General features: G+C 38.1%; 1 pseudogene; it reads right to left on the bottom strand.

The window, feature by feature from the left end:
- Window positions 1–18536: 18536 nt before the first annotated feature.
- The window catches only part of LOC115305104, a 705-nt pseudogene continuing 505 nt past the window's right edge, over window positions 18537–18736 (bottom strand).

Below are 18736 nucleotides of genomic sequence, written 5' to 3'. Positions count from 1 at the left end.
TGTTATTTATTTCAAATCCTTTATCAAATATTTCCCAAAGTATAATAAATGGGCAATATATTAGCTGAAACATTGCTTATCCACAAATATCTTTCACCCTGACAAGTCTTTTGGGGGGGAGGGGTGGGGGGCTGGTAGTACTTTGTTTTCTTATAATATATGAGGTATGTGTTTGACTATCAGAGTGTGAAAAGAAAGACAGTCCTGTGAAAGAAAAAACACAGCAAAACATCCAAAAATAATGGAGAAAAGGAAATAAACATAATATATTTTATTGACTCAAAGACACTGTCAATTCTTAGAAACACTCTTATATACCACTAAGTAAAAAAATGCTACCGGTCGATATATGGCATCCCATCCCCACATCAGAGATGTTGCAAAAAATGCAAAAGAAAATGTTTAAAGTGGTAACTTTTGGTAATAAAAATGACAACTAAATGTATGTAATCAACTACATGATAGCTCTCTTCAAAGTGTTACACATATATTAATTCATTTAATACTAACAATCTGATAAGATATAATGATATGTTAACACAGCTAATGCCTAAAGTTAGCCAAACAGATGGCTTAGGCTTAGAGTAAATTAAAAATGGAATTATTAATGTTTTTACTCAAATTTGACAGTGTGTTTTAATCAAAGCAACAATTGAAATTATGTGGGAAAGTATTGCTTTGATGTTTCCTTTATGAGATTAATTTCTAAGATGTAGCCTTGTCTCATGCTCAAAAATTCATTCTTACTTTTGTTTCAATCTTTAGAATCAAAAAAATATGCCATTGTTTCTAATCCTTGTCCCATGAATCTTAAAAGGCCTTTGGGACAAAAGCAATAAATATTTTATTTAATTCCCCCTCTCTAGTCCTGGTTGTGTAGGATTGAAAAGCTGTGTTACTCAGCAAGTCTTTAAAGATAGTCTGTGGAATACCAGTGAATATTCTGTGGAATACTGTGGAATATTCAGTGTTATAACCTGAAAAAATTCCCAGGGCTCAGGGGGCCAGTCTCAACATGGTGAACATTCAAAGAAACACAGTCCAACCAGGTCTGATCACTATCTTTCCCTTTCTTGCATTTCTCAAAGAATGCTAAAGGAGATCCAGTTCATAATTTACAACATCATTTCGTAAATGTTTCTTTTCTCATTCTTTTCTTTCTAAAATTGTCACATATCTCAAGGCTTCCCAAAAACTCTTCTATGTATTCAGGTTCCCGCCCTCGCCACCCCCCCCACACTGAAACTATTCTATGCATCCCTACCCTTATAGGATCTTCTCTTTTCTTCCTCTCTCCCTTTCTTTCCATCATTTACAACTTCTTTTAAGAAAGCCCCAGGTCCTGGGTGCCTGGTGACTCAGTCAGTTTGACGTCTGACTTTTGATTTTGACTCATATCATGATCTCAGGGTTCATAGGTTTGAGCCCTTGTGTTGGGCTCTACACTGATAGTGTGGAACCTGCTTGGAATTCTCTCTCTCCCTCTCTCTCTCTCCCTCTCTCTCTCTCTTTCGCTGCCTCTTCCCACTCCCTCTCTCAAAAAAAGGAATAAACTTGAAAGGAAGGAAGGAAGGAGAGAAGGAAGTAAGGAAGGAAAGGAGGGAGAGAGGAAGGAAGGAAAAAAGGAAGGAAGGAAAAGAAAAGAAAGCAAGCCACAGCCCTTTCTGATATCATCACTGTAATCAGCCCTTTGAGATTTCCGCCCTCTGAATGGATGGGTTTGTGTAGGAAGGACCATAAGCCGAATATCACAGTGAAGGAGAGAGGCTGAATACACTTTGTAGGAAGTTTTCATGGAGTGTGCAGGTCAGGAATGATTCAGAACATGTCCTTCTACAGTAATGATATTTTAGTTTTTCTTTTAATTTTCAAAAAATGTACTGTGATCATTTATGTTGGTAAACATTAGGTACCTCTTGAAGATTTATAATCACATTAGCATATTAAAGGTACTGCAAAGTCTTATAGTAAAAACCTTATTTATCATTGTTTTATCCAGTCTTTCTGAAATGTCCTTAAAAAGTTTCTTTCTATCCCCCACCACCTTCCACATACACACAAAAGTACCCATGAATGACATTTTGGTAAAATGGCCTTAAATTATTAAAAAAAATGTGTAACCAATTTCAAGTGTTGAAGTACACTTATACTATATGCCATACATAGAACGGTAGGATGGATATTTCGGGGAGGACAGCCATAGTTCGAATGTGATCTGCACTTTTCACAAAACATGGAAAGTAGTGCAACATGGCCTTTCATACTGCAGTTGTGACAAGACAACTCAGCCAGAATAATCACCAACTTAGTCTGTCCCGCCATTATTTATACAGATAACAGTTGCAGTTATCCTTGAATTGGATCTTGCCAAGATGTTTTGTGTTATTACCTCCCTGGGTATCTTGATTTGCTTTGGCCATCAGCCAGCTCCTGAAGCTAATATTGGATATTAGCCCAGAAGCACATTAGCTGTTACATAAGTTTAATGTCATTGAGTATGGAGAGTATGATTAGATTGTAGATGGATTTGTCCATAGCTAGAGGTAATATGTACCTGGGTGTCTGAGCAAGTTTCCATGTGGGATCATCCAGAGAAGACTGGAAAATAGCACCTGATGCCACACATGTTCTCTTAGACACCCAGAGCATTGTATAGATTCAGAAGGAGTGGCAATGGCTGATGGGTAATTTGCAAACTGGTGAAGTTTTAGCTGGATCTGATAATGTTGGAGATTGTTCTATATGAAGGTGTAGAAGATTGATCATTAACTTCAAAAAGACAATAGAAAAACAATTTTTAGGCAATCGAGAAAGCAGATTTAAATATCATGACTCTTTTATTGCTTACTTTTACTTTGAACTGTTGTCATCTAGAGCAATGATGGAGGCTAAGATACAAGTCCATGTAATTTGTTCAAGATTTGCACCAAGTCTGGTGTGCCTGGGTGGCTCAGTCTGTCAAGCATCCGACTTCCGCTCAGGACATGATCTCATGGTCTGTGGGTTTGGGCCCTGCATCAGGCTCTGTGCTGACTGCTCAGAACCTGGAGCCTGTTTCACATTGTGTCTCCCTCTCTCTCTGTGCCTCCCCTACTTGCACTCTCTCTCTTTCTCTCAAAAAATAAATAAACATTAAAAGAATTTTTTAAGATTTGCACCAAGTCAGTATAAATAATTGCATTCACTAACATTTCTACCTGAAATTCACTGGGAGTAATTGGACATCTTTCAGAAATATGCATCTAAACAGTTATTCAACTTATACAAAATTTGGCCAAAATAACGTGTATGCAAAATATGCTATTGGTTATTATATTATGTCCATGTATGATAATCATTAATGCTATCTACAAAATGTTTCCAATTCTCCTTCTGGACACATAAGATTACATCTCTGTCCACTTTTTGCTAAGTGAGGCCACATGACTAGCTTTAGCAAGAAAACGTAAAAGCAAATAACATGTCACTTCCAAGCAGAAACTTTTAGGACTAGTGTATAATTTTCTCTGGTCATTTTTCCTGTTGCCTGGATCCTGGAGTGAGTATAATATGGAACAGTGCTCCTAGCTGACCCACAAGAGACACATATAGTGAGCAAGAAATGGAAAATGTTTTTAAGTCACTGAGATTTGGAGAGTGTTTATTACCACAGCTTAACCCAGCCTATTGTGGCTGCTGCACCACCCAGTGAAACTCTAGACAGTCCATGAAAATCACAGGATAGAAAAATATTAAGTAATGAGAGGATACATACATAGTAAGTAAAGAAAAATACAAGTTTTAACAAACTTGTATTCAGTCATTGCCAAATATACACAAAAATGAGGGTTCCTAGGGTAGATTGGATCTTTGGAATTTTGAAGTTGGAAAACATCCATCAAATTGATACCTTTGTGGGTTGAGACTAAAAGTTGACCTTTAGGTTTAACTGCCTTTGGGGGACACTTTTAGATTCAGATCTGGAAAGCAACTAAATATTCTTTTTCCTTGAAAAAAAATATTCCTTTGTTCTAGGCTGGAGAAAGGGCATTGGACTCCCTCCTCCAAGAGATAGGGAAGCCTTATGGTTCCCTGTGGTGGGCAACAAGCTTGCCCCAGGCCCCAAGCTGGGACCCTGCCGGCCACTTGACCTAGTTGCTGGAGGCCTGCCATGCAGTGTGAAGGAAATAGCTAAGGAAACAGTGTGTCCCTTCTCAGGCTCCCTTTGGACCTATGAGTGTCAGTTAACAACAAAGGATAGCTGACTGTAGCAGGGCCACTAGGGAGGGTGCAGCCTGAGAGAAAAGCAATAGAAAGTCCTCAGCTTAGGGTCATGGTTCAAAGCGTTAAAATTCAGACTTGTCAAGGAGATACAGGGGACACTCAACATCCACCCCTCCATATGTGTGTTTTCATTCTTCCCTCTAGAGGACAGTCCTCAGAAAAATGCCCCAAGATCCGGTGTCATGATGATACAGCAGGAAAACGGACATGTACGACTGGGCTGCACCGTCTTACTTTCTTGCTCTCCCTGAAGACAAAAGAGGGAGACAAGTTAAGAAGAGCTCACCACAGGATGCTTTTCTCTGAGAACATAAGCAGTCCCAACAGGGTAAAAGAGAAAAGAATTATCTGGAAAACCTATAATTAACAGTGTCACATTTAACCTTTGTTCCAGTATGAGAACATCTACCATGAGACATCACCCAAGACATAATGCTCTTTCTACAAGAAGGATTTGTGCTTAGGTGTGGAAGTCAGGGCTCACCCCATCCAGTGCCCGCCTCCCCAGAGGACAATTCCTTCCAAGGCAGCCTGACAACGACCCCAATATTAAGCAGGAGTCTTGTGGTTCTGTCTTCTAGCTGTTACCAAGTTTGCCCTTTCTGTCCTGCTCCCCAAAGAGCCCGTTGCCAGCTCTGGGGCACATTAACCAAACAGAAAATGATGACCTCAAACCAGAGGCTATGGAGCAAAACTATTTAAAACACAAGTTGGAGAATCCATGTGACTGAGATGTTCATACAAAGTTGTGCAGTATTCATGCATGTACACTCATTGATGTATGCATGTGCACACGTGTGTAGGCGAGGAGGGGGGTGTGTGTCTCAGATCCATTCAAGAGAGCATTGACAGCGGCTCCGAGGACTTACATATGGAGGTGGGAGTGGAAATCCACATTTCAGTGATTTTTTTTTCCTTCTTCACAGACAAGTGACATTTTTTTTCAAACATCTATTCTGTGAGCAAATGGAGGAGGGACATATGTCAATGTTAAGTGCCTGGGAGAGGAATTATGGAGTATCACTCCCCACTTAACTTATCGCAGCTCTGTGAAAGATTATAGGGTCTGGGCTATTTCTGACTACATCCTAGTGCCTTGTGAAAAGTGGAAGTAAAGTTGTTAAGTGGAATGGGCATTTTATGCATCTGGTAATTTGCCTTGAGCAGAGTCTCGACCTCCTCCTGGGAAGGGGAGGGGAGGTAGTGTAGTACTTTGCTACGACCTTCAGCACTCTTGAAAGAGGACCGGGAGACCCTGAAGCTAATGGTCCCAGGAGTTCTTGGTTTAGTCACAGAAAGCAAAGGGAAAAACACAATGACTTGGTGTCCCCATAGAGGCCGGGGCCTGCCTACAGGGGAGAGGCAGTCAGAGTCAGCAGGATGGTTCAAGATCAAGTTCTACTAGATCAGGATACTGCCAATGTTCCTACCTGGGCAAGCTGAAAATGGTAGTTTAATCTCCCTGAGCCTCGGCTCCTATATTTAGCAAGTGGGCACAATCATTTTAACAATCGGAATAGTTAACATTTAGGAAGAACTGACTATGTGCCAGGAACCAGAATACACATTCGATTCATTTGTTCTTCCCACCTCTTATGGGGTAGGTAAGATCTGTATATTTCATTAATTCTAAGGTGTTACTTTTTTCTTTCGTATTTTAACATTTTTTATCTGAATGCACTGCGTAACTGATAAGAAAGCATACAAGTCATGATTTGATTTATACTTTTAATCCGGTCCTAGTGGCACATAAATTGGTGGTCTGTTAAATTCAGCAAGGAAACTGAGGCCCCGCCAACTTAAATAACCCACCTAAGATCATACAGCTAAAAAGCGGTAGAATGAGGACTTTAATTCTTTAATCCAGGGTGTTTCTCGAGTTGGCTTCCTTGTAATAATCTCCTGATTCCTCCACTTATTAGCTATGTGACCTTGGGCAAGTTCTTAACCTCTCCGTGCCCCCATTTTTTCATCTGTCAAATGGTGTTACTAATAGTAACGGCTTCATAGGATCGTGATGGGGATTAAAGAACCAAGTAAAGTTCTTAAAATAGTGCCTAACATAGACGAGTTCAGTACAATTCAGCTGTTCACTTTAATTATTATACAGAGAAAGCCAGCATCACTTGTTATGAAGAGAAGGCATTCTGAGAAAAAAGATAAAGCTGGTAAAAGACTATTTTCACTAGCCTATCCCTAAAATTATCTTGGCCCCAGGATAGAGAGGTGTTTTTCATATTTGGGGAAATGCATTTTTCTTCTCTTTAAAACCGAGGGATGAGGTAAAAGAGAAAGGGAAGAATAAACTGAAGGAGTAGTCATTATAGGCGGTGGAGAAGGGACAGGGGAGGGGAAGGTGGGGCAGAGGTTTTGCTGGAGGAGATGGGCGTGGCCTGTGCTGCGTGAAACAGCAGCCAGACTGACAGGAGCCAACACAGGCTTTCATTCTGCAGATCGTGGGGTCAGTTTGGTGGGCCACAACTAGCAACTTTAGGAATGCTAAGGAGGGAAGCGGGGAGAAGGGGTGTGAACACAGGGCAACTATCAGAGGGTCACGTGGAATAACAATAAGCATTATTTTATGAAACTTGGGTTTCAGTTAAGAGTGAATGGATGGGTGTAATGCATTCTGATGTGTTTCTCTCTGTTCAACAGTTAGAAAGCCATTGGACTCTAGATGTGATTAGACATTGGCTGAAGAGTGACTCTGTAGCGTCAGTATAAAATCATGTGGCTTATATTGACAACTAAGAGCGCCTTCTTCTACATGAGTGCAGCTTTCTGAAAGCACAGGGACTCTGACACATTCTAAGACCCCTATAAAATAGTGCCCCTTTCTGCATCTCTTTGCCTTGCAGAGATTTGCTGTCCCCTACCCCATCCTGGGGCTGATTCTGCCTCTCCTTGGCTTGGCCTCAGACCTAACTCTGGCCCCTCCCCACTACATCCCTTCTGATGCCCCATTCATTTATCTAAACCCAACCTTCCCCCAAATGGGGCCACTTCTTGTTGATCCACAGAGCCTGGGACCTCCACACAGGATGCCTGGTCACCTTGGGAGGCAAAGATGCCCTTATTTTTGTTTGTATAAATGTTATTGAAATATACATAACAAAGATATGGAGAAGCTACACTCCTCAGGAGTGACATTAACTGAAACCCACAGGGGGCCTGAGTCTGAACCACTTGATTTAACTTTCAAACCAAGGGTTGGGCAGGAGTGGATCCCAAATCAAGAACTGTCTCTCAGATTAGAACCAGGTAACACAGCTATGCAAGAATAGGTCCGGTCTCATTTATATTTAAAAGTGACTAGTGACAAATATTGTTTCCATCAGTCCCCGGATTGAATTAACATTGTTTTAAAATATGCACATGCTGGAGCACCTGGGTCGCTTAGTCGGTAAACTATTCGTCTTTGGCTTAAGCCATGATCTCAAGGCCCCGTTTGAGTTTGAGCCCCGTGTCCAGCTCTGTGCTGACAACTCGGAGCCTAGAGCCTGCTTCCAATTCTGTGTCTCTCTCTTGCTCTGCCCCTCCCCTGCCCACTCTCTCTCTTTCCCTCAAGAATAAATTTTTTAAAACATTAAAAAAAATTTCAATAAAAATGCAAATTTCAGAATAACGTGGGAAGACTCTTTTATTAGAACATAGAACAAAGTCAAGTGCAAATGGTATAAAGCTAGTCTGCTAGTCTCCTCAAGATGCAGGGCATGGCATTGGCTATCTCCTCCTTTCCTTCTAAGGTCACGTGAGGCTGTACTAGTCAAGCCACACAAATTTGTGTGTTTTCTAGCTTAGTTTTATCATTTAGGCAAAACAGTTACTGTTAATATCAATTAACAGCATAGGGAGGCCCTGTAAGAAAAAGCAGTGAAGACTTAGGTAAAATTGGAAGTTATTAGCTCATCTTGCAAAAGGTGCATCTGCACCATTGCAGCCCATCTCCAATAAAGTGCAGACATCAGCAGATTCAAAAGAGTTCATTAAAATCCTCCCAACATTAAAGAAAGTAGCAAACCTGGACTGAGCATGACAAAGACTTCACATGCAAGAATTCCCATAATGGAGACATTTGAAATGTAGCTACTTTCTGTAAGTCCGTGTTGTCTATAATTCAATTAACCATTTTCTAGTGATTTCTTATTGGTCATTATTATATAACTAACTTTCTCCCCTTAACTATTTATTCCTCTATTAATATGAAACAGGAAAAAATTTTTAATACTCTTTTTTAATTTTTTTTTTATTTTTGAGAGAGAGAGCGAGAGATCAGGGAAGGGGCAGAGAGAGAGGGAGGCATAGAATCCCAAACAGGCTCCATGCTGCCACCACAGAGCCCCATATGGGGCTCAAACCCACGAACAGTGAGATCATGACCTGAGCCAAAACCAAGAGTCAGATGCTTAACCAAATGAACCATGCAGGCACCCCAAACAGGATAAAAGAATTAAATTCCAGAAGATAATCCTTGTTTTTTATTTATTTTTTAGAAAAAATTGATTTTTATATAAACATTAAAAAATTTCCATGCATGTATAGGAATCTAATTATTAAATACATTGGGAAATGAGTATCTTCTTAAATTCTGGGAGAAATCTGGGCACAGGTTGGAGGTGGCCAAAGGCTAAATCTCGGCATTCTAAAGGGATAAATAGCAAACTGTTTCCAGCCTTGGGCTGTGCCCCCAGGAATTGGGCTGGGAGGTGACTTGGATTCCTTCACAGCGCACTTCTGGAACTCCTCATTTGTACATTCATTTGATGCCTACAGCACAATCTCTGGGATTTCTTTGGAGGTGGTAACCTTTATCCTTTGAGGATGGGTTTAATGTTTAGAAATAGCCAGAAGTCAGATGGAGTCAGATAAGGGTGAATCAGGTCAAGAGTGTTAAAACAAGCTATGACTTTGAAGTGACAGTCTGTCTTTCCTTTCTAGCTCATAAATAGACCTTATAGGAAGGAACACATTGGTTCATTAAGGTACATGAAAAATGGTCCAGGGAGAGGGGGAGGGAATAATCAAGGAAAACGTTAATCATTATGGCATGCAGCCATGACTAGATCTAATATGGTTAACATCACCTTTTCGTGTTTGACTTTAAGGTTTATCAACAAGGGAAAAATGAAAGTAAGGAACGCATTTTTTAAATTATTATTTTAAAGAGTGAGAGAGAGAGAGCGAGCATGCACATGTGAGAGAGAGTGAGCAGGGGAGAGGGTCAGAGGGAGAGAGAGAGAATCCCAAGCAGACTCTATGCTCAGTTCAGACCCCAACACTGGGCTTGATCCCATGAACCTGGGATCATGATCTTAAGCTGAAATTAAGACACTCAACCAACTGAGTCACCCAGGCACCCTAAAGGAATGCATTTCTATTTCCTCTACTGAAAGCTAAATCCTAGCACAACTCCAAATTCTCAAACTGAGAACCAGAAGGATCTCCCAACTGTGTTCCTTTCTCTTGTTAATTCCTCTTCCTCCTCGGTATTGAAGAATAACCAACCCAAACTGGGGAAAGAACAATGGAAAAAGAAAAGGAAAATTTAGGACTTTCTCTGTTGCCAAAAGTCACACATGATATCAAAGGGAAGAATTAGAAAATGGAGATTAAAAAAATTAAAACCTGGCACTAAGGAATAAATCCTGTTAATATATCTTGGTGTATCTCTTTCAAGATGTTTATATATTATAGTATATACAAATATATACTTATATATGTATACATATAAATACATATACAAAATGTTTATATATGATAGTATATAAAAACATATACTTATATATTAAACATATACAGACATACATACACATACACACATAAAAAATACATACTCCCAGATGGAATAGTTTTGCTTTCTATTAACAATAAAACATGAATATTTTACATGTCACTTTAATTATAGATGGTTACTCTGAAGTATTTTCAGAGACAGATGATAATTTATTTAACAAAATCCTAATCTTGGACATTTACATTTTTTATAGGTGTTTACTGTTTATGAATAAAATATGAGGTATCCCGACTTACACAGTGCTAAGCATTTGTCCAATTTCTTCCTCCCCATACTGAAGAAAAGTCAATTGCCTTTTCCTCCTCCTGATAGAAATTGAATATAGTCATTGCCAAAAAAAAAAAAAAAACAATACATTGAGGAAAAGACTAGAAGTCACCTGAAATCCACCTTTCTGAGAGAACATTATTAACATTTCAGTGACCATCCTTTCCTGTGATTCTTCATGCATTATGTACACATAGGTATAATTTTACGTACATATACATGCACACACATGTACACACAAGGTGTAAGAAGGCATTTTAAAGGGATTAGTGACATATAATTCTCTATATCTTAACAATATATATAATGGATGGAAATTCCTCTAAGGCAAGTAGTATATAGAGATCATTAAATTCTAATTCTTGTATAATATCCTTCTGTAAGAATCATTGTAATTCATTCAGCTATTCTTTTATTAATGGGCTTTTGATTAGCTACCAGCTTTTTATTATTAAAAATAATGCTGTAATAATCGTCCTTGAATATACATATATATATGCTTATGTACTAGACCATTTATTTTTATACTACAGAACCCCAGGAGTGGGATTGCATGGTAGTATCATATATGCATTTAAACTTTTTAATAGCAATCATGAATTGCCTTTTCCCACTTCCCCCAGTGATGACTGAGAGTGTCCTCACCCGGCTCCCATCTGCTAATAATAGGTGCTGTCACACTTTTATTTTTGCTCCCCTGATGGGTATTATCATGGCGATTTTAATTTCCATTTCCCTGCCTCCTGGGGGAAGGTTGAACATTTTATCATACCTGTTCTTCTGTCGATTGCTTATTCATATCCCCAACCGATTTTGCTATTGGGTTGATTGTATCTTATAAATTGTGAGGGAGCTTTTCATATAGTATAGATAGTAATTTTTATCTATCAGTTGAATTAAAAATTTTTTCCCTAACTACTCTAGTGACATTGATTTTGTATCTCTTGCACTCTAAATAACACCATAAAGCTTTACTATCTTAACTTTATGTGTGCATGTAATATATATATGTATATATACATATATATATCACAAATCCTGTCTTTTAAAGATTTCTCCAATATTTCTCCAATTCAAAGTACATATACTGAAAGTAAACTAATATTTTTCTAAAATGATTAATATTCATCTTTACTTTCTACTCTTTATTGGGAATTTATTTTTGGGATTAATGTAAACTAGGGTCCTCAAGTTTATTTTCTTCTAAGAGTATATCCAGTTGTGATGAGACTATTAATTAAATTTCTCTACAATAAAATACACACCAGTACACACACACACACCAGTACACACACACACACACACACTGACACCTGAATTTGTGGTACAGTACTATACCACTACTGTACTTTTTTATTATAGTGGCTTTTAAGTAGTTTTAATATAGTATTATAATACTGCCATTCTTTATTCATCAGCTTAAGAGTATTTTATCCCATTAACAATACCATTGGGGTTCTACTGGCGTTGCACTAAGTTTGTATACTATCTTTAGGAGAGCAGAATTTTTTATAATAAAGACTATTCCTTTTCAAGAACATAGTATAGATTTCTGTTTGCTCAGATCATATTTCTGCCCTCTAGTAGGATATTTTAAATATAAATCCTATTCCTTTCTTGCATAAATCATTCCAAACTCAGTTTTTATCAGTATTATGAGTGGAATATTTTCCTCATTTTCACATGTGTGCTGCTCATATAGAAAAAGCTAATACTTTTATATCTTTGTTAAATTCTTTTATGACTTCTACTTGTGTTTTACCATAGTTTCTTGGTGATAACAGGCAGGAAATGATATTAACAGCAAAAAACTTCACTTCCTTCTTTCAATATTTATATAGTGTGTTTTATGTTTATAGCATTTAGCAGACTCTCCAGACAGTATTAAATAATAATGGTGATACTAAGCATTCCTGTCTTGTTCTTGATTTTAATGGAAACAGCCTTAGCCACATGAATACAAATATATTAGTCACATCTTCTTAGCTAGCTTATGCTGCAGCAAAGCAACTCAGAATAATCGGGGCCTTGAGCAACACAAGTTTATTTTTAGCCCACATTACATACTGGCTGCTAATAGGTTGTGGTTCTCTTCCACAAGTCTTTCTTTCTGGATCTAAACTAAAGGCAGCGTATCTGTCTGGGATCTGCCATGCTGAGATAGAAGAAAAAAAGCGATGGCCATACCATGAGATCCTAAATACTTCTTCCAGAAGTGACACACACCGTTTCCACTTGCATTCACGGGCCACACCAAATCACAAGGCCAAGCCTAATGTCAATGTTGTGGAGAAGAAGAACCCAAACAGGGAGCACAGCATGTACCTGAAATAATAATACAATCTACCACAGTCTGCCCCTGGGTCAAAAATACTTTCTTTCCTTCTTTAGTTCATGAAATAAAATCCATCTGTTTTTCCCCAAGAAAACTCTTTAAAAAGTCCTAGCCAGTTGTGAGGGATGAGACCATTCAAGAGTTTGTAATAGACCTTATATCATATTTGGATGTGTCTCCTCTTGATCTTGAAATGAAAAAATGACAAAAAAGAATGTACTCTCTAGTAGTCTCAATGTACGGTGGTAGAAAATGGAGATAGGACAACCTCTATTCACACTTGCCTTGGAAAGGGGGGAAACAGAAGGCACACAGTCACCAATCCATCCAAGTCTAAAATTCCACAGAGGAAATGCTGCAAGGACCTCAAATCCTGTGTTTCTTGATTAGTCCTAATTTCTGCTCCTGACCAGTAGCGTGCCAGTGTCTCCATTAGAGAGGTGCTGCCCTCTTAGAGCTCTACTTTCATTTTTTCTCTTGGTCATTTTTAAAGGATATTAGAGATTATGTCCTCCCTTGGGGCTCCGCACCTTTCTTTCGTCATCTTGCTCTCCGCCTGTAGAAGCTTAGAGATCCAAACATTGTTTCAAGTCTTGGATAGCCAATGGCCACCATAGGTTGGTGGCTCTTTTAACAATACATCTCTCCCAAAAACGTTGCTCTATTTTCTCTTGCTTTAATTTGGAGTCATTTGAGCTTACAAACTTCTATAGGAAAGTCATGAAATAGTCATTCTCCACTGAGCCATCCTTTCCAACTATGTGCTACCTTCACCAGTTCAAAAGCTTTCAGGGAAGCCTTGATGGCCCTCATCTTGATTTGGTTCTTGTCACACAGCTGTCTTAATTGGCCCTTGTTGCTCAGGGTACTTCCCAGTTTGATTTTATACTTGTTGGAGATAATGAATAGTTCGATTTTCCAATCATGCTTGCAAACCAGCAAATTCTTTCCTGAGTTATCTCCTCCTTGTAATAAGTTGTCAAACCCAGACAATAGCAACGAGTACATACTAGTAGCATTTTATTCCCAAACTTTTCATATAAATTCATAAGTTCATTTGGTCCATTCTCTGCCTGTGGGGACACCATTGGCAGTAATTCTGAGGACGTTTCGCCACTACCTCACTCAGACCATCATCTTTCCAGCCTCTGATGACAATTTCCTTGCCATAACTGCCTGACCCTGAGAGCCAATGCCCTATATTTTAAGTTTTCATTGTTGGTTCCTTTTTGTTTTGTTTGTTTTTGGCATCATTCTCTTCCTGGTTGTACCTTTAATATTATTTAGCTTTTGCTGTTATGTCGTGATAGTAAACCCCAAAATCTCAGGAGCTTACAACAAACAGCAGTTTCATCTTTTACTTCCTAACATACAGCCTGCTCTTTTGTCTTCTGATCCTAGAGTCAAGGCTAAGGATCCAGCTTTCCACTGATACTCACTATTCTTTTACAGGGAAAATAGTAATGGGAAATTCATACAAAGGTCCTAATGTATCAGCTCCACAGTGACATACATCACTTCCTCTCATATTCATTGGCCAAAGCAAATAAAATGCCAAACTATGGCCCCATGATGTCCTAATGTCAGTGAGGTCAGGGAAGAATAATCCTCTTGCAGGAAAGGTGACAGATAATTAAGAACAGGAGTACAATCTACCACAGCATGTCCCCATTTAGGTATATATTTGATGCTAATCTCCATGCATAATCTTTGTCATAATCTGAGTACTTTCCTTCTATTCCTATTTAACTATATGTGTATATGTATGTGTATGTGTATTTTAAGAAGTAGTTTCTGAATTTATCCAAAGCCTTTCAAGCATCTATTGATATGATGAAATGCTCTTCCTCCTTTAATTTGTTGATGTAATATTTACAAAATTTCCCATATTTATCTATCTTTAAATTTCTAGAATAGACCAGACTTGGTAATTGTCGACTATTATCTTGATAATCCAATGAATCCTATTTAAAAAAATATACAATGTTTGCATCTGTATTCATTAATGTGATTAGTTGATCATCTTTTCTCATTCAATTTCAGGCTTGTGTATTAAATTATGCTAGCTTCATAGTGTGAATTGGGAAGTTCTTAACCCTTATTTTTATGGATTACAATAATTTATTGGAATTATCTATTCTTTAAATCTGTCTGGAACTCAGTCTTGAAATTATCTGATACTAATGACTTTTAAATTCATTATGTATTAACCATCTCTCTAGACTTTTCTGTGATAACTTATCAAAGTTTTCAATTTCTTCTTTGGTCACTTTTGGGAACTCAAACTTTATAAGAAAATCTCTTATTTACTGTAGGTTCTCAGATCTTTTGTCAAAGAGTTGCATGTATATTTTATTATAATCTTATTTATTTTGTGTCTGTGATTATATCTCTATTCATTCCAAACTTGTTCATTTTCACATTCCTTTTTTATAATCATACTTGTGAGTTATGTATCTGTTTTATTGATAAAAGTTGTTCTTGAATATAGTTATCCTTTTACTATTATTTTACTTTCTGATTAAGTAATTTCAGCTTTTGTCCTTATTCATTTTTGGTTTATTTTCTAATTTCTTTAAAAATTTTTAAGGTTTTTTAATTTATTTTTGAGAGACAGGGAGAGACAGTGTGAACAGGGGAGGGTCAGAGAGAGAGGGAGACACAGAGTCTGAAGCAGGCTCCAGGCTCTGCTCCAGTTGTCAGCACAGAGCCCAATGCAGGGCTCAAACCCACGAACCATGAGATCATGACCTGGGCTGAAGCCAGACGCTTAACCGACTGAGCCACCCAGGCGCCCTATTTTCTAATTTCTTAAGAAAACACCTCTTTTTGCAAATGTTTTATCTTCTTAAATAACAGACAACGGCAGCTATAAATTCTTATTTAGCAACCTCTCATTTCTTATGTTATAAATAGACTCATTTTCATTACTTTCTTGGTAGTTTATTATATCAATTTTATCCACATCTTTTATCCCCAGACTCATTAATTAAACTTAAATATTCCCTTCATGGTTTATCTCGTCTACTCCCACGACTTAGGCTACCACTTTTAAACTAATGGCTTCCAAATCTCCCAGAAGCTTCATGATATATCCAACATGCCTCAGGGACATGACCGCTCAGTCTGCTTGACCCTGTCAACATTTCTTTAAATCAACAATAACTATAGTTTTCTCAACAATAACTATATTTGTACCACCATCCATGTAGTTATTCAAGCTCAAAAGTTAGGATTCATCCTTGACTCCTCCCTACTCCTCATACCCATATCTAGTCCAACACCAAATCCTGATGATTTTACCTCTTAAGTCGTTTACCTCCATCACATCTTCTCCATCCCTGCTGCTGCTGCCCCAGTTCTAATCCTCGTCATCTCCCGCAGAGTATCACTAAGGTGCATGACTTTTCCTTCCTTCTCTCTGCTGTCAGCCTGTTCCCACCCCAAGCATGCCCTACGAAAACTCTAGATTGATTTATCTAAACTGTGAATCTCACCATATGGTGTCCTCACTTAAATATCCTTCAATGCTCCTTATTTCTAACACAAACTCAACATAGCCTATAAGGCCCTTAGTATCCCTGCCTAAAGAGAAACTCAACTAACAATGCTAATTTAGTATGAACCCTGAAATGAGTTATTGTATTAATGTGCCTTTGTATTTAAAGAGATATGGAGCACATTGGGTAGAGAAAAGGACTTATTCTCTGCCTACTGTGAACCAAATCCTATGCAAGGGTTTTATCATCTCCTTTAACCATTATAACATGCTTGGTGAGAAGGACCGTTAGGAATGCTTCCAGCTTCAGGAATTAGAATATCTCACTGATGGCAGCTTCAACCACAAAGGCAGTTAATTTTCTCATATTATATTAAATCTAGAAGTTGGTGTTTCCAGCCAGATGATGCCATCAAAGACTCCTTGACTCCTCTCATTTTTCCATATCTGCCATATCTAGTATGTTGGCTTTTCTTCCTTCTCTTGTTTCCTCTTAAATGCAAGATGGCTAAGGAAGCCCAAGGTTTCACAGAGAAGAAGAAAAAGAGGGGACACAAGTGAGCAATTCCTTTGAGCATCGCCCCTTTAAAAGGAAGCAAAACTCCTCCCAGAAGCCCCCAGAGGGTTTCCATTTACATTTCATTGGCCGCAATTTGTCACCCCGTTACCTCTATCTACAAGGGAGATGAGAGAGTATGAATTTAAGGAAGATGGGCCCAGGATAGTGGCTCCACACATCTCATTGTCTCCAATTTATAGAGAGGTGAAGGTTGCTCAACGTCCTACTGATGGTAAGTGTGGCTTCTGGATTGTGAATTGAGTTTTGTTTCCAAAGTCAGTATACTCTAAAAGTAGAATTTCAGATATTTCGACATGTTTTGAGACATGGCATGGCACCTGCTGGTTTCCCAAAATCCCACCACAGTATGCTCTTGGGCATTGGATAGAACCACCCTTGAATGTTCCAAAGATGAAACCACCCTCCCGACTCTTTGAAGAAGCCACATGTAAACTGTTCCCTTTGTAAATGGAACTATTAAGGACTACACTAAGGCTGTCTTAGATTAGCCTCTGAAGTATTGTACTTTAAAAAAATCACATTCAAAGTATTTAAACCTGTATAGCATGCTTTCTCTAGCCTTCCTGTTCCCCAGCTGAGAATATTTGTCAAATTTCATCATTTAGTTGTGAATAAGGTTTTGGACACAGTCATCTCAACTTTCGGACATTTCACTTGGCCTAATGAAAAGCTTGTAACTTAACTAGTAATGAAGGTTAAGCCTTTTCTAATATATCAAAGAAAAAAATTTAAATACCTTAGAAAGAGGTCTGTTTCAACAAAGAATTCCTAAGGAAGGAAAATCTGCACATGAAATTTTATATCTTATGCTTCTTTCATCTTTGCTTTAATAAATGAGAAGCCCCAGGCAATAGTCCAGTTTTTAACTTTTATATTACTGGGATTCAAATCTTTTATTAGTTATTGTGCAATGACTGTGACATCACCATGGAAAGATTATGACTTCAGGTCGTAAGAAGTGGAAGAAGTACATATAAACAGTAAAAACATAAAATGTGTACTAATTCTGATGCCACTGGAAATTATTCTTCCCTGACAGTAATTTCCAGTTCTACCTGGTGAAAACTAATTTTCTATAAAAATGAAGCTGCAGGCAACTTAACATTCAAGGTTACAAAAAGTTCTCAGGAACCTGTAGATGAGAGATTTTTTTTCCATATCTCAAACCGTTTCTTGAAGCAAACTAATTTTAGTCATTAAAATGGACCAGAAAGTCCCACATCCATCAACAAAAGCTGGATAATCAAGAACATTCATGCCATTTTTGGAGCACCATTAGGTTAAAAATTACTGCATTGTTTCCAGCCTTACTAATAGTTTTAATGATGTCCTCATTTTTCTTTCAAGCTTAGACAATTTTCCTATAATGGAAGCATATTACTGTTGGAGAAGTAAAATGCCTTGCATAAAAATTTTCAGCTTTGAACAGGGGGCAGCCATTTTGTTACAATTTTTTTCTCCCCAGATCATTCGATTGATTGGAGTTTCTGTTGCTACATGATTTTTTCAGGTGAGAAAAATGTTAGAAAATACAATTAGAACAGACACATGTATAATACGAAAGATCAGGGGATTCTCTGTAATGTATAGTATGGGGATGAAAGAAATACAACATTATAGAAGCAAATCCCTTAGCATTTTTCAAACTTAGTTTGTGCCACAAAAAAATGTTGCTATAGAAACACTGAATCCCCAACAGAATTCCTGGAAATTAAAAATCTGCCTGTAGATGCTTCCAGAGGCTGACTTGCTTGCTTGTTAAATAAAACTTAGCATTTATCACATGAAGGATTTTATCTCAGAAGGAGCAAATGTGGGGTCGATTCCTTTTGTAGTAGGGGGTGGTCCGGGCCAGTTTGAGTAGCATGTCACTGGTGGATGTGGCTTTCCCCAACATGCCAACTGGCCGTGTTCCATCAGAGTTAGAAATCTCTCTCTCCATATTCTGTGTGTAGTACTCTTTGTTGACGTCTGACTTTGGCATGTCATCCTTAAAAG

This window comes from Suricata suricatta, chromosome 10 (genome assembly GCF_006229205.1).
Source record: "Suricata suricatta isolate VVHF042 chromosome 10, meerkat_22Aug2017_6uvM2_HiC, whole genome shotgun sequence".
Lineage (NCBI taxonomy): Eukaryota > Metazoa > Chordata > Mammalia > Carnivora > Herpestidae > Suricata > Suricata suricatta.
Note: the sequence above shows the minus strand (reverse complement) of the source record. Positions and strands in the feature narration are given on the sequence as shown.